Source organism: Camelus dromedarius, chromosome 6, assembly GCF_036321535.1.
Source record: "Camelus dromedarius isolate mCamDro1 chromosome 6, mCamDro1.pat, whole genome shotgun sequence".
NCBI classification, from domain to species: Eukaryota; Metazoa; Chordata; class Mammalia; order Artiodactyla; family Camelidae; genus Camelus; species Camelus dromedarius.
The window spans coordinates 24,916,775-24,933,450 of NC_087441.1; the positions used below are offsets into that span (position 1 = coordinate 24,916,775).

Consider the following 16,676-nt stretch of genomic DNA (forward strand, 5'->3'; position numbering starts at 1 on the left):
GATAGTCTTAACATTTTCACATGTGTACTTGTAAAAGTTTCTCTAGGTAAATGTCTGGAAGTAAAATTGCTGGCTTGTAAAACAGATGATTAATTAATATTTTCTAAGGAAGCTGAACTAATTTATACACCTACAAGCAGTTGATGAGCCTTTTTGTTTCTCCACAATACTTGACACTATCTGATTTTTAAATTTTTGCTAATTTGTTAAGTATATAATAATATCTCACGAATTTAACTTTGCATTTCCCGATTTCTGGTAAAATTGAGCATCTTTTCAAAAGTTTATGGGCCAACTTCTATTTCCTTTGCTGTGACATGCTTTTTCAATCGTTTTTCCATTTTTCCCCCTATGGAGGAATTAATATTTTTTTCATATTGAGTCTTTCTGCTCAAGAACATGATACACATGCTTTTTTTAAGGCTATAGTTAAAATTATCCAAAACTATTTATTCAATAAATTTTATCTTCTCTGTATAAGTCTTGTACATCTTTTGCAGGATTGTTCAGTGCTTTATACACTTCTACTAAGTTACAAATGTAAATTAAATTAAAATTACCTTATCTATTTGCTTTTTTGTGTATGTATAGAAATGGAGTTGATTTTGTATATTCAAGTTTTTAGCCAGCATATTATGAATATTCCCTTATTTATTATAGTAATGAAGGAATTCCAGGCCTGAGCATGGCAGAGTAGCTTATATTGGACAAAGCCTCCTTCTGCTAATAACTAGAGAAGCCTAGATAAAATATAAACAAACAGTTGACTGAAGGAACTGTACAACCAGAGCAAGCAGAAAATGGGAGGAGAATGATCCTTGAAAGAAAGGGGAGCACATATTTCTTTGTGGTGCCAGGGAAGATGCTCAAGTGGAAAGGCACAATTTTACTGGCTTAAGGAAGGAAGGAAACAAGAGGTCCGTTAGGGCTGCAAGAATAATTGGAGATAGAAGGGAACACCAAAGAAGAAAAAAGCCTTATGGAAGTGACCCTAAAATCTCTGCACAAATGCCTCTTAAATTGTTGGCTGACTCCTAAATTGAGCAGGAAGGGTCTCCAAGCATCCTACAGGAAGCAGCCCAAGGCCATCAGCAGGAGTTAGACCAGAACTAAGAAAAGATTTCAGCAGAGATTTCCTGGTGTAAGAAGTTTACCGAGTATTAGTCTACTTCAGTTATCTTCCTCTCATCTTACCAAGTCATTCTTCTCTTACCAAGCTTTTCATGAGCTGGGAAGAATAGGTGAGATGGGCAATTAGGAATCACTTTAACTGGTCCAGCTGGGTTACCCTACCAACTGTAATATGGAAGTTAAAAATGCACATGGGCTTAAGAGAAATCTCATTAACCACATTTGCAAAATGACATCCTGGGAAAAGCCTAGAGGACTAAAAAGAAAGCTTCATTAAAATCTAAGTCAAAATAAGAAATACAAGTATTCATGTTATTGAAAATATTCGTGATTCATTATGTGAGGACACTGGGTGTGTTCATACTGTCCAGTTTATGCTTACAGAGGAAATTTTACATACTCCAGAACTTCAACTCTTTCTTAAACTGAAGATAAAATCCAACACAAACTAGCAACATAGAGAAGACACCTGGAACTTCATGCAAGGTTTTATATATAATGTCAATTCTCGGCGGAGGAGATTGGGTGGGCAGGAGCTGTTAAGTTCTGCTGTGTGTGGTGGGGTGGGTAGTGTAGCATGATGAACGTTCAGAGGACTGTGAACCAGACTGACCAAGTGTTGGCTAAATATCCAACATCAGGACAGAAGCAGAGCTTGGAGTTTCTCCAACATTGTACAATTGTCACCAGTACATCTATCAGCAGACCAGCAGGTAAACATTTTGATGATTGTTTGGTAAAGAATTTTGAAAAGTTTTTTGATAAATTTTAAGATATCTTGAAAAAAATTCTAGATTTTTCTCTTACCATTCTATACAAGAATGTTTTTTGTTACAGGCTTTTAACTGTGCCCACCTCAGGCCTTATCATAGACCTTGACTGAGCCTCCACCATGGGCCTGCTCTGCCAGGTCCCCTAACTCATGCTGGTCTGAGCACATTTACTGAACGGTTTACTGCCAAGCAGCCAGAAAGGGAGGGTTGCACTCCTGAAACAACAGCATCCGATTGAGAAAACAGGGTTGAAGAATTCTGAATGTACAGGATTCCTCTTTATAATCTGAACAAAGAGGAGGAACATTATAGGGCTACAGAAGTACAGAGAAGGAGCCTTGCCTTCTGCCCTTGCTCTGCCACTCCTCGAGCAATCCAGCCAAACGACGTCTGCTAACACCACTCCGAAAAGTGACCAGCGTGCATTCCAGCAGCTTGCTGCACAATCAGTCCTTTCTGTGCACAAAAAGGCCTGGGATTCATGCTGGCTTTTGCATAGTGCATTGAGCGTCATGTTGGCCCACTCCCCACGCCCTTGCACCCACACTGAGAAAGAAAGAGAAACATGGTAAGACTGTGCTCACTGACGGTGACAAAGGTCTTCAGGCCCCAGGCTTCCAAGCTGTTTGGCCATGTGCAATCTCAACTTTGATGACATTCGCACATTTGTAATATTTTTATAAACAATAATAATCCAAAAATAAATCAGAGAGGTTTATGAATTCTCTGAAAGAGAAGGAGGCCATGTAATGATTATCAACAAGGGAGACAGTATTGAATGTTCTAAGTTTTTAGCTAAGTTAAAAGATTTTGGAATCTGGGTGGTCTCTTTTCTCACTTTCCTCCTGAGATCTATTTACTTATCAACTATTAAAAAAAAGTATTCATTGCCCAAATCCTGTATATATACAAAGACTAAATATCACTTAATAGATTAAAGAATTAGATCAGGTAAAAAAAAATAGGATTCTTTAGCCAGAAAAAAATCCAGTTATATTTACTAAATAGAACATCCTACTTAGGAAAAACTCTCAAATATGTTAGCAGTACTTTGGTCAGTTTTTCATTTTAGTTATAATTCTTTAAATCAACTCTTTGAACTTGTTACATTAACATAACAATGTGACCAAGACTAGCTACATAATTTGCAGACCATACAGCAAAATGAAAATGTAAAGCCACTTTTCATTAAGGGGCTTCAAGGATTAAGGATTTCAAGATCCTGTAACAGACTGTTAACCCAAGTATGGGCCCTTCTGAGCACTAAACCCTTCTAAGTTTTCAACCAAGAATGCAGCCTGTGCAGCTACATAGGTTGTGTATCAGTGATCCAGCCCTGATTGGGACTTTCAGGAAGGTAAAAATTTTATAACCCAGATTTACAAAGGATAAATAAATTTTGCATCTGCAGAAGGGAAATTAACTCTTAATGAACAGTAGTAGGTCATATACTGCATTACTCATGTAGGATGAATAGGAACAGCCAACGCTGATCTCAGGTGTATGCAGACCTCTTCAGAGACCAGGAAGGACAGAGAAGTTAAAAACTGCCTTCAAGTTATGGTGATGCTGTGATTAAAAGTAATACTATTAAGCCAGAAAGAGAAAGAAGAATACCATATGCTATCACTCATATGTGGAACCTAAAAAAAAAAGAGGGTACTAATGAATTTATCTACAAAACAGAAACAGATTCATAGATATAGTAAAAAGTGTTATGGTAACTGGTGGGGAAAGGGATAAATTTGGGAGTTTGAGATTTGCAAATAGTAACTACTATATATAAAATAGATAAAAACAAATTTCTTCTGTATAGCACAAGGAAATATATTCAATATATTGTAAATAACCTTTAATGAAAAAGAATATGAAAATGAATATATGTATGTATATGTATGACTGGGACACTGTGCTGTACACCAGAAACAGATACATTGTAACTTGACTACACTTCAATAAAAAAAAAATTACAAGCAAAAAAAAAAAAAAAGTAATACTATGTCCCTATACATGTCAAAGTCACTTTACATCATAGTATTTTATGTAATATTACACTATAGCTAGTATCATATAGTTGGAAGACCGTGACATGGTTATAAACACCACTTATTGAGACCATTTTGGGTGAAAGTTGGCGAGAAATGTTAATTTCTTATCAGAATGTGCATTCAAACATGGAGAAAGTATTGGTTGAGGTGACTTGGTGTCTCTGGGTTTTCAAGACTTGTGGTGGCCTAGAAGAAGATGACATTTGCAAAATCAAGTATACAAGGGATGTGGGCTATGTGTTAGGGAGAGAGGTTCGCCTGGAGATCCTCACTCTCAATAGGTACAACCCAGCCTCGCCACCAACACATGAACAGCTGTCATGAGGTAGTAGATGGTGCTCTGGGGTCTCAGGAACATTCGTTTCCATTTCCAGGTGGAGATACTTACTTATTCTAACTCACCACAAGGTCAGGTGCTTGCTCCACTTTGCAATAATCTGGCCTTTGGCAAAGCAAATATTCTTGGCCTTAAAAGCCTTGAAAAAGTCCAGTTTAAACATACAATTTCTTGCCCATTCCCTGTGGTATTCAAATATAAATAAGACATTTGGTGTGATGTGAACAAACTCTGAAAGGAGGACAATATTTAAACCCAAACTGCCTTTTATTTAGTGTGTAATATTTTTGAGGAAGAGTGTTCTATTCAAATGAAGAGAGGAAAAATAGAATAAATTTACACTACATTTTGATTTTGAAAAACTTAAAAGTACTTTCTTAAATATTTCTCATATATCTCACTTTTTAATATTTATACAGTGGTTTTTCTAGGACCTCATATACTGGATGCCAATTTTCATTTGTGCACATACTCGTGAAAAACTGAAATTTCACTCAAAAATATCTTATTAATTCACCTAAAAATGCCAGAGCTTATATATAAAACTCTGAGTTCACTTTTAATTGTCTTAAAAGGGAATTTAATGTTTTGATGCCATTTTAGATTAAATATGTACTATTAACTGAAAATACATTAAAATCTGGCCATGGACCACTTGGGCCTAGACTTGTATACAGTCTTCCCAATACTGTTTGAGCCATGTAGACTGCAGTAGAGTATAACAACAAACATTCTCAAATACAGAAATTCCTTTTGGTATCATCACCTCCAAAAAAAATTCCAGGACCTTCCCAAATACGTGGGGCATTAGTGCAGGCCCCCTGCTCCAGCCGAGACAATGAACAGTATTTAGTTTACTCCTGCCTATGGATACAGCCTGTGCAGGGAAGAAGTGCAGGTAGTGAAAATGCAGACTTGGGTTAAAATTCAAGCCTTCATCAGCTATATGATCATTGGCAAGTGGCAACCTCCCTAAACTCGGTTTCTTTTTCAATAAAATGTCACTGACACAGCTTTACTCATCCAGCTTTTGCATAAATTAAACAGATATGAGTTGTCCAGCACAGTTTGGTCCAGTGTAAGTGCAAGCAAATCTAAATTTCCTTCCCTATCTATTCACTTTGTTTCTATGTCTCTATTCCACATTACCTAGTAACTGCCTATAATCAGAATTTAGAATGGTTTGGTACTATGTAAATGCTTTCTGAATGGAAAAATAAACAAATTACTGTCTGGACAGCATAGTGGTTAGATTTTAAAGCCATGCTGCCTAGTTTGGAATGCTCAGCTGTGTGACTTTGGGCAAATTACCTAACTTCTCAGATCCTTAGTTTCCTAATCAGTAAAATCAGGAGGATAACAACACTAACCTTATGGTTGCTGTGAGGATTGAGCCAGGCTGTGCCTATCAGATATTCAGAGCTATGTGATTAGTAACTACTCTTTTTCTTATAGTTATATTTATACTATGTAGAATGCAATTACCAAATGTATTTGACTTTATGGTGTAAAGCTGAGCTGGGGACTAAGCACAAATTATATTTTCTTGCCAAGAAAGTCCTTTAAAATATTTTCGAGGGCTAAGCCATAAACCCAAGATGGATAGTAACATCAATAGCAGGACTGGAGATCAAATCTGGAATCACAACGAGAGTAACTAGATGTGTTTTTCCAGTTGTTCATCTAATGATTGTTTATCAAGCCTTCTGCACTGAAATTAGGAGGAGGCCATGGCAAGAGGAATATTACTTAGAGAATGTTCGAGAATCTCAAATATCCTGTGTTTCACATAACTGTCCTGTTTCACTTGATGTGTAAAAAGGAGACCTTGCTTTATTTTCCACATTATGTCTACTGCTGACTCAGGGCACAAAGAAGAACAAATTGTGTAATTTGAGTTGAGAGAAATCATTTTTGCAGTTGTTCTTTAAAAAAAAAAAAAAGGAAAAAAAAAACCCCTCACATAATGAGCCAAAACTTGTCTAGAGATCTGTGTGCTCCGCTTCCATTGACGTCACTTGGAGGTTGTGTGGGCAGAAATTGGCTGACTTCCTCCAGCATGTCTTTTGAAAACTGAGCATACTGAAAAAAATGCACCCTTTTCATCTCAAACTACAGTGGGGAGAGGCGCATCATAAGCAATTCTCCTGTTTACATCTAAACAAACACCTATAAAGCTCTGACAGACATCCACAGAGAAAAGAAATCTTCTTAGTGTCCAGCAAAGGAAACAACATCCTATCTGTAAAGAGAACTGCAGGCTGTTACAGCTGAAACATCTTTACAGATGATCTTGTTCAATTTCTCCATTTTTCACATATGGAAACTGAAGCTGAGAGAGATTCAGAAACGTTTCTGAGGTCAGACAGGGTCCAAGGCAGGATTAGAACCCAGGCATTCTGGGTTCTAGTTCCTTGTACTGTACAAGGCAATTGGACGCATAATAATCAACGTTTCTCCGCACTTATCTCTAATTATATAAATCCCAAGCACTGAAGTGACTGTCCTTGGAAACTAGGGGCTTTGTGTACTGCAAAAGTTACCAACTGCTGAGATATGACTAAGTGAGCTTGGTCCGCAGGATTTGGAGATTGTGGAGACAATTAGGGGCTTCTGGGTACAGCTGCTCCCTGGAGACTGTGCTGCAGGGTCTAAAGGAGCTTGAGCCTTCCACCTTGACCCTTCTCTGTGCCATGTGCCCCGCCTCCCAAGGCTCAGAGAGGCTACCTTGTACGAACAGGAGGAGCAGGGTAGCCCCAGCTTCACTTCAGCTCCCCACCTCTTTTAGGTTTATTCTTCCAAAGTTATGGTCTCTACACATTCATTGAAAAATATTTACTGAACATCCACTATGAACCTGGCTGTGAACTTCCAGCCATTGAAAATACATGCAAAGTTTAAAGAATCACTTAATAATGATGCATAATTCCTACTTCTCTCACCAAATAAAGATCCCAAATAAATCACAGTGAGCTTCAGCAATCATCCTCAAAGACACAGGAGAATATATAGATTTATTTTGCTCCTGAGTATAGATTATCACCTATTATTTAAGTAGCCTTGTGCATTTAAATCCATAATTTGCTCATTGCTTTTACCTTCATTTTGCTTCTTCCTAAAGAGAAACATTCTTCACTGGTAGCAGATTACCTCCTCTGCAGCCATTTGATTTGAAGACCCCCAGCAGTGGTTGCCACTTTAGTTTCTTTGGTAAATGTCTGTGATGGTCAAATTCCTAGCAGTCCTGTTAAGTGCTGGTTTAACATTTTATTTTCCCCACTACAGCCATTGATGCTGCATGTAGCATCCAAAAATCTCTGGCAGAAAGGCTTGGTAAGGCTTTAGAAGGGCCAAGGACATTCAGGTTCATGGTCAAACATCAGATATTGAGAATAAAAGCTATGGCGTCAATCTAAGGTAAGATCTAGTTGAATATTACCGGAGCTAAGAAGACCTGCCACTGATCATCAACACTGAAATAACTGAGAGAAGCTCCAAGGTCAATCAAATATTCTATCAACTGGAAAAACTGAGTATGGAAGGCTATTCTATACATGAGGATTTTGAAAAAAATTACAGAATAAGAAAATTATCTAAAGATACATAGGAAGAAATAATTATTATTACAGCTAAGAAAAAAAGATTTAAGAATTTGGCTTCTAAAACAGGCAGCAAGTAGACATGCCTTCCATGAAACTGGAGCAGAAGGACATAAGGAGACAGTAAAAGCAAACAAATCAGGATGAAAGCCAAAAACAACAAGCTGATTTAAAGATAACTGGGTGAATAGGGTAGAATTGAAAGAAAACTGTAAGTGCGATGGCAATATCTGAATTATCATTGAGAAGAATAAAGATCGGAATTAATACTGCATAAAATTGAATCACAGCCAGGATAAACAGGAAACTCTTTAAGAATGTACCTTTAAAAAAACAAAACAAATATAAAGACTGCTGAAAACAGCGATGGCTAGTATGATAGCTATAGAGGACAATATATTAAAAATCCAAACAAAAGTTTACTGATGTTCCTAAAGAGGAAATAAAGTGAAGTAATGAAGACATAGCTAAAGGAATATTTTTTGTGTGCTGAAAAGAGCCATATACTCAGATTGAATAAGCTCACTACACCCTAAGAAGTAAATCAAAAAAATACGAAAAAGAAGTGTTAATGCTAACAAACCACGTGGCAGAGGTTTCTCCCTTGTTAAAAGATAAAAAAATATTTTATAAAAACCAGGAGACATGAGGAAAAAGTTAGCTACAAAGGAATGATCTCAGACTACCTTTAGACAGCTTGTGGACAACATCAAACTCTTGAAGTCAAATAGGAAACAGCTAGAATTAGAGTTTTAAAAGGGTGTTAACAAAGAATTGTATATAACATTAACTTCCAGAAGTCATGTAAGGAAATAACTAAGAGTTTTGAGATGAAATGCATGTTAATACAGAATCATGGACAGATAGCTGTCATCCACAGACATATGTGAAAACAACTGAAGGACTTTGTGGTATGTGCAACAGTTTTGAAAATATATTGCCTGTGGATATTTCTTTAAAATTTTGCAAAAGGTCTTTATTGAAAATGAAAGTGAGAGGAATAAAAGACTACTATAAACATAACTGAGTCCAAAAAGGAATGGTTATATCCTTATTCTTATTTATTAAGAATATTCTTATTTCATAAATAAGAGTTACTATTCATAATATAGAAAGAGTATTTGTAAATCAATATAAAAATATAAATATCCCAGCGGAAAATAGGCAAAGGATATAAACAGGCAATATGGACAAAAACACATGCACTTTTTAAATAAGCCATTTTAGAATATGTTTACACCTCTAAGTATATCAAAGCAAAACTAATAAAAGAAAAACTATTAAATATTAGTTTTTAACTTATTCAATTGCAAGGTAGATTATACACACACACACACACACACACACACACACATATGATTCTGGAAAGGGTACAGGGAAAATGGGATTCTTAATTACTAAGTTGCAGAACTCTTCTGAAATATAATTTGGCAGTACATGTCAAAAATCTTGAAAATGTTTATAACATTTGTCATCAGAGTTTTACTTCTAGAATTTTTTCCCTAGGAAATAATTATAATTTACTCCTAAATATAACTATAATAATATTAATCCTTGGGTTTTTTATAATGAAGCATAAACAAACTAAATGTCCAATAATAGATAAATTAAATAAATTTTGTATACAAATTTCTGGCCATGACAAATGATGTTTTGAAGGAATTTCTGATCCACATAAAAGACTGGCTAAGTTTTCTCTCCCTTTTTTTTAAAAGCATGATTTCAATTTTGTGAAAATGTTATTCTCTCTTGCTTGTCAAAATGGCCAAAATTCATCTGTACTTTATGGATGGTAGAATTGTGAGAGATATTAATTATATGCTATGTGCTCAGTACTTTCTAAGTTTTCTACAATAATATAGAAAACTGCATTCTTTAAGATTGGGAAAATAGAATTTTAAATAAAATACCCTTATCACCAGAGGGCATGATTATAGGTCATTATTGTCTTATATTCTATAATGTTAACTATTTTCCAATATTTTAACAGTTACTTTTATAAGAAGAAAAATAAAGTTTGTGTTTTTTCCCAAAGAGTTTAGTTAGGAGACCAAATATGTGTCTATTAATTCATCAAATAATTATTGAAATATGTGATAAATTTCTGCAGGAATTTATGTATTTATTGGCAAACAATGGAAACTACAAACTGTAAGTGTGAGTTGCCTATCCAGTACATACTGCCTTTTTCTCCTTGTAAACTCAATGCCAGTTCTGATCCGGGTAGCAATGTGTCCTGCCACAGTAGGACAGACGAGCTTTTAAAAACATTTATTATTATTATATTTATTATTATTATTATTTTATTTCTTTTTGGCATTGGTTTATAACAGTATGTAAGTTTCACGTGTACAATGAACTAAACTTTTGGAGGACATATGCTTTTAAAACCCTCTTCCACCTAGAAGTGACTGCCAATAGTTTTAATCAATAAAACGTAAGAAGCCTGTAAAGGCTTTTACTTTACAGGATACAAGCAGCAAGCATGGTTTTTAAAGTGTCCCTCTCTTCCTCATGCCTTAAATCTGGATGTGATGTCTGGAACAGCAGCAGCAATCCTGCAATCATTGTAGGGAAGAAGCCTGAGGAAAAGACCAAGAGCTGGCCCTGACTCGGTTCAGCTATTCAGTCAAAGTGGGTGGCCACTTCAGAATTTTGTGAGGAATAAACTCTCGTACGTTTAAGCCACCGTAAACCAGGTTTCCTATTGTTTCTAGACAAACAAATACTGATAAGCCATAGTGCTAACTGGTTTCTGATTTCGTTTTATTTGCTAGGAAGCACTGCTAAATCAAGTGTCCAAATAGAAGTAGTTCAAGTGTCACTTTTCTCTTTCCTTTATGTTGTCTCAGTTCAATATTTATTCTTAATTGCCTAGGTTGATATTGCTTAATTTTGTTAGAATTATAAATCCTTTGGCAAGTTAGTGAGATCCTCATACTAAATAAATGTGCACTTTTCTCTGTTGCCATCTGTCCCTCACTGCCTTTCTCTTCTGCAGAGTTCATGGCCATGGGTGTATTCAACACTGATTTGAAAATAGGGCCATTCATCCTGTTGCCTTCAGCCGGCAAGAAGCTTTGAAAGAGAACAATATAAAAGTAGAAGACACTGTTCCTATTCTTACGAAACATGAAATCAAGTTGGGAAGATTAAAACACATATTTTTTTGTCTCTGTCTCTTTGTGTCTCTGTCTCTTTCTCTTTCTTCCACAAACACACCCCAGTGGGAAAGTACTTTAAGGTTTCAAATAAGTTGCATTCAACAAGCACTCTCAGAGTCTCTGCCTGTGCCACGCCCTGTGCTGGGTTTTGGAAATGTGAAGGTGAGAAAGACCTTCCTACCTTCTGAGGCTTAGGGAACACACCTAAGAGGATCACTGTGACAGCAACCTATTGCGAGTTCTCGAGTGGGGATGGGTGTAGGCTGCTGCGTATGTGAGGGAGGTACCAGGAAGATCTTCTTGAGGGAACCCACATCTAGAAAGATGAGGGGTGCTAAACTACATTGGAGATAGTATTTCAAGCAGAGGAAAGAGCATGAATACACAATGAAGAGGAGGGAGTTGGTGGACCACAAGTATTTAACTACTGCCGTAGCTTTAAGTGGAAGGCAGGGAGGGTCAGAGATGGAGCTGGAATGCAGCCAGCAGCAAGATTATGGGGGTGGGGAGGTGGGGGGGTGGGAAGTACACTGAGGAACTGTTGAATGGTATGAGCTCCTGCTCAAGGAGCCTTGAGTTTGGAGCCAGACTTATTTTGGTTTAATTCTCAGCTTTATCACCATTTTTTGCACTCTTAGGTACATTCTTTCATCTCTCCATGCATGTCTCCTTTTCTTCATCTATAAAATGATGATAGCAAAAATACTTTTATTAAATGAAAAAAAATGCACAACCTAAAAGTTGAGAATTGTGTTTTATTCAGTAGACTTTCTGAGGATTTAAGCCTAGAAGACAGCCTCTCAGGTAGCTCGGAGGGACAGCTCTGAAGAGGTAAAGGAGGAGCCAGGATATATAGGAGTTTTTATAACAAAAACCAAGTAGCTGGAACATCAAAAGACTACTGTTAATTAAAGAAAACCAGACATCTCAAAGTTAATAAATTTAAAGCTTTTCTATGTATGGGAAGATGCAAGAGTCTGGGTTTATTGAATTCATTCCTTTATTAGCACCTTAGCTATCTGGGGCAAGTATCCTGCTCTCCCCCATCCTGAATACCCACAGGGCACACAGTCAGGGAGGCTACAGTGGCTGATGGTTTGATGGCTTCAACATCCTTCGTTTACTGTTTATTGGCAACATTCCTGTCCACACTTTACAGTAGCAATGATGATAGTAGACACGTGGCAAGGATTATGGCAGATATATATAAGGCATTTAATACATTACCAGACACATAGTAGATATTCAATAAATGGTGGCAATGAGGATACCTGAAGGTTTTACAGCAGAAGATTGACTTAATCAGATGGTAACAGGTACACAAGAAGAGGTTGGGGCTGTGAATGTGGGTGCTAAAGTCACAAGGCCTAAGAAAGTGCCTAGAGTGGCATCTGTTTGGCCAATTCTGGGAGCAGTGGCTCAAGAGTAGTTATCCTGTGACACAAGGGAGGTTCTTCTGGCAGTGACTCAGAGGACTGAGTCAACCTACTCTACAGGAACAGGTTCATGGGAACTAAGGCTCATGAGTGTTAGCTCTACTTCCAGCTCTAATCCACAGAAACGTATCAGATGCAGAGAAAGACATGTGGAAAAGGGTAAGATATTCTCAAGATGTCTGTTTCACAGGAAGTAAGGAAACTGGTACAAATGGACAGGAAGGAACACTTATGGCAGCAATATGGAAGGTGATGGAGCACGTGCTAGTAGAAGGCAGTGGTTGTAGGAGAACTCTGAAATACTTGTCATTTCTGTCAAAATCCCCTTTGTATTCTTTTTGCTCTCTACCTCGTTCTTTTAGCCGATTTACTAATGACTTAACAAGCTCTGTCAGTATTCCACAGAAGCCTCTATTTATAGGTACAAAGTTCTGCTTGGCCCTATGCTTTAAGTGCTTTCATGAGGCCTTAGCGCCATTCCAAGGCTACAATGAGTGTACTTTTTAGCCACTATTCCCAAACTGTTCTTGCCCACAGCAGCCCTACAGAAACCTACAACCACATTTAATCCTGATCTTTGTTAAATCTCTTACTGGCAGACTGGCACTGAACATAAGGAACACTGGGTAAAGGACTTCTTTCTGGGTCAAGAATGGGCACACTTGTGCCTGGCAATGTTGGCAGCTATTGGAGACAGGTCACAGGACACTGGGTGTCTTTCTGGTCCACAGGCAGATGGTTCTCTTCCTGATCTAGCTTACCTGAAGCCAATAAATGATAGGGACTCTATTAATAATGATTATGAGCAGTAAAACCTAAGGAAATCAATTTTCAGATTGCAAGCTAGACTGGAATTTTATTTCACAGAGTAGAAATTATGATTGAATCCACCTGAGTAAACATATTCTCATATTTAGCAGGGTCCATCTTGTACTGAAGTGTCCACATGTTTCATTTTCAGTTTAAACTACATTTTCAAGATATACTGTACATTTCAACATAGCTTGGAGGAAAGTTAAATGTGTGCCACATACCCTCTTTGGACAGGTTAATTGTGCAGAGCTCACTGGAATCACGCAATTTGGTAAGTGAATCTTGGGTGGAGGGAAGGTGGGAGGCTTTTGTTGGGGGTTTCCTCTCTCCCTGGGTCTCCATTTGCCTCATGTTTCTCTCTTAGAATAGAACTTCCTTGCTTCCTTAGAGTCCTCACCTCAAATCACCTTTCAAGAAAAATGGGAACAAGTTAAAATTCCTGTTATTGTGGCTTTGCTGAGAACTTAAAATGTTTCACTTCGTAACTCCTTGGAATTCTCCATATTTAAACTCATTTGAAGCCAAGTCAAGGTATTTTTTTACCTGAATATATATATACATGTAAATTTAAATTCATTCCATAGTCTATAACATTTAAAATAGTGTAAGTTAATGGTGTAGATTAAAAAATGCTGTATTTGAAATAGAATCATAATAACTAGCTTACAATATTTAACAAATAAACCTCTAACTCTCTTTGCTATAGAGCTAATGCATACAGGTATGGTCAATGTTTTGACCTATAAACATTTAAAAATATCAAGGCAAGTTTGGGAATAAAATTTTTTGTGATTGGTTTTGTTACTGTATTTCAGTAGTTTTCATAATTGGCATCATCTTAATGGCTCTTTCAATTAATTTTTAGTAGTAGGTGGGATATAAATTATGCATGAATACATAAATGGATCAGGTTTTTAACTAGAATAAATGCCTTTGGTGACAGTTTAAAAGAGCCACTTTAAATCAGCTTGTAACATCTATTTTTAAAAGACATCAAAATTTGAAGTTAAACGTTCTCTTTTTACTTCAGTGACAATGGTGTAATTATTCTTGGGGTTAACAATATACTGTCATTATTAATCCCTGGATAACAGATTATCAAGTCAAAGATTCTATAATTGTGTACCTGCTATGTGCTTGTCATAGCAGGAGACACAGGATGAGCAAGAATGGCTCTTATTTCTATAGGTGTTTGCAGTTTGATAGAAAGTCTAAAAGAAGGCAAAGTAAGTGCATAAGTGAGCTACAGAGTCAATGTATGTGGGTTCAGAAAAAGGCAAGAGCATAAGTAGAGGGAGAATAGGAAAGACTTCATGGGACATAAGTTCAATAGTGAAGGTGGAAACAAAACGCACATTCCATTTACACATTTTCAACTCAGTCCATTACAAATACACTGTACCTTAAAGCTTAAGTATCTTTAATAAAGATACTGAGAAATGGTTGTTATAATTCACAAGAAGGTGACTACCTGAGCATTTCAAGTCATATCTTCTATTTATGAGCTTGGAATGATAGCCTATAATATCAACCCACATTTGGTCAATTTTATCATTCCTAGTTATTTTCAGTTATCAGTCAACAGTATTCAAATAACATGGAAAAGGTGAGCTACTACATTACCTTATCCAATACTACGTCAGTATTGACTGCAGTAATTATTTAATGACTAGAAAGGCTTTTATTTCATTTCACGTATATCACTAGCACATATACAAAGTCTCTCCTTGTGATAGAAGTAGGCTTAAGGGATCTTAGAAGTCATATGGTTCAAATAGCTTTTTGATGCATCTGTTATAAAACTAAAGTGTTATGATAGTCCCGTGAGGCAAAACTGATTAATAATGCTATTTGGGAAGGTACTTGAAATAATATCAACTGTATCTGCTTGTTTTGTTGTTTCAGATTAGTTGTTTGATTCCTGAGTTTCTGAAAGGAGGTACAAATGAGCTGTTCTCACCCAGTCTGGTCAACCAAAGATGTACTTAACAGCAGCCCAAAAAGAGAACATGAATATAAAGTAATGAAGCTGATTTCTACAAATGTCACTCAAACACCTGTTAAAATAACTTCTGTTTAACTTTCAAAACTCAGTACGTTCAGTCAACAAATACTTGAGAACTCACTAGGTATATAATGAACAATAATAATTACAGAAAAGAAAGGATGAAATTCAAGTCCATATGTAGATAATGATATTCCTAGTATTCACTTTCAAAATTCAATTTTTGGGGCCCCAACCACAGACCACATGCTCTTCTATCTGAGGGATGGGGGAAGGCAAGAGAAATTACAATAATGAACAAAACTAGCACACGCTCTTCCTTTCTGAAGCTCATAGTCTAGCTGGGCTAAGATCACAGAAGACACAAGGTAAATGTGGCAGGCTCCTTCCAAAGGAGTTTGTGATCTGGTGGAGAAGATCATAGATATACAACTACAAGGTAGAAAACACTTTTTCTTAACCAGGGTTATCATAAAAATCACTTGGGAGCAATTTTTCAAAATTCATATGCCTGAGTTTCATTCCAGACCTAAGTAAATGAAAATGACTGGCAGTGGAACCCTGGAATGAACATTTTGGAAAGCTCTCCCTGGATGATTCTGGCAAGGACCTCCAGTTAAGAACTCATAGTCTAAGAAGTCTTTTGAATCACCAGCCTCAGTTTTGCTCTAACTTCATTACAATGCATTCATAACTTTCATAATGCCTTCAGAGGGTTGCCGTGTTTTTCCCAGCATAATTGAGACACGTGGAGGGAATTCTCAACCCATGGTAAGAAAAGATAAAACCAACTGGTCATTTCAGTGTCTGGCATGTATATTCTTCCTTTGGTCTTAATGATCTATGACTTTGTGTGCACTCATCTCTGTAAAGATTTCTATTTTAATGAGTCTCACTCTTTCAGATTCTCTTCACCCATCATTTTAAAATTATTCTGTGGGTTCTCTCATTGAAATTATAACTATTACTTCCACTTCAAAATCTAGTTCTCCTAACACAGCACAATATTATAGTTAAGTTAATCAGAAAGATTAGGAATGTCTTTGCTTTTTGCCTAGGGCTGGAGGAAAACATATTACCCCTGTAAACGCAGCATTACCTGTGGAATAAAGAACGGCTATGTGGTACCCTGGCAAGATGTACATCCCAAATCTGCAGAAATTGACATCTGTAGAAATTGCAGTAGAAATCCTCTGAATCCTGGGAGCAGGGAAACAGGAGCTTTTCTGGCAAGTGGCTTACGATTGTAGAAAAGGGAAATATGCCTTTCTTTTATATTATTGACTTTTAACAATCATAGGTGAATAAAGACTTCAACTCTAAGTAGCTTCTTGGAGAACGGGTTGTTCATGAGTAGAGAAACACCAGTA

General features: G+C 36.7%; 1 protein-coding gene across 2 annotated transcripts in view; it reads right to left on the reverse strand.

The window, feature by feature from the left end:
* Positions 1-16,676, reverse strand: part of PDE7B (phosphodiesterase 7B) — a 289,193-nt gene that overhangs the window by 239,429 nt on the left and 33,088 nt on the right. The window contains exon 1 of one of the 2 annotated variants that reach the window (XM_064486665.1): positions 13,523-13,811. The exons of the other annotated variant lie outside the window; for it this stretch is intronic. The gene's annotated coding sequence lies outside the window, so the exon portion shown is untranslated. Of the gene's footprint in view, positions 1-13,522; positions 13,812-16,676 lie in introns of those variants that run through there. 2 annotated transcript variants of the gene reach the window in all.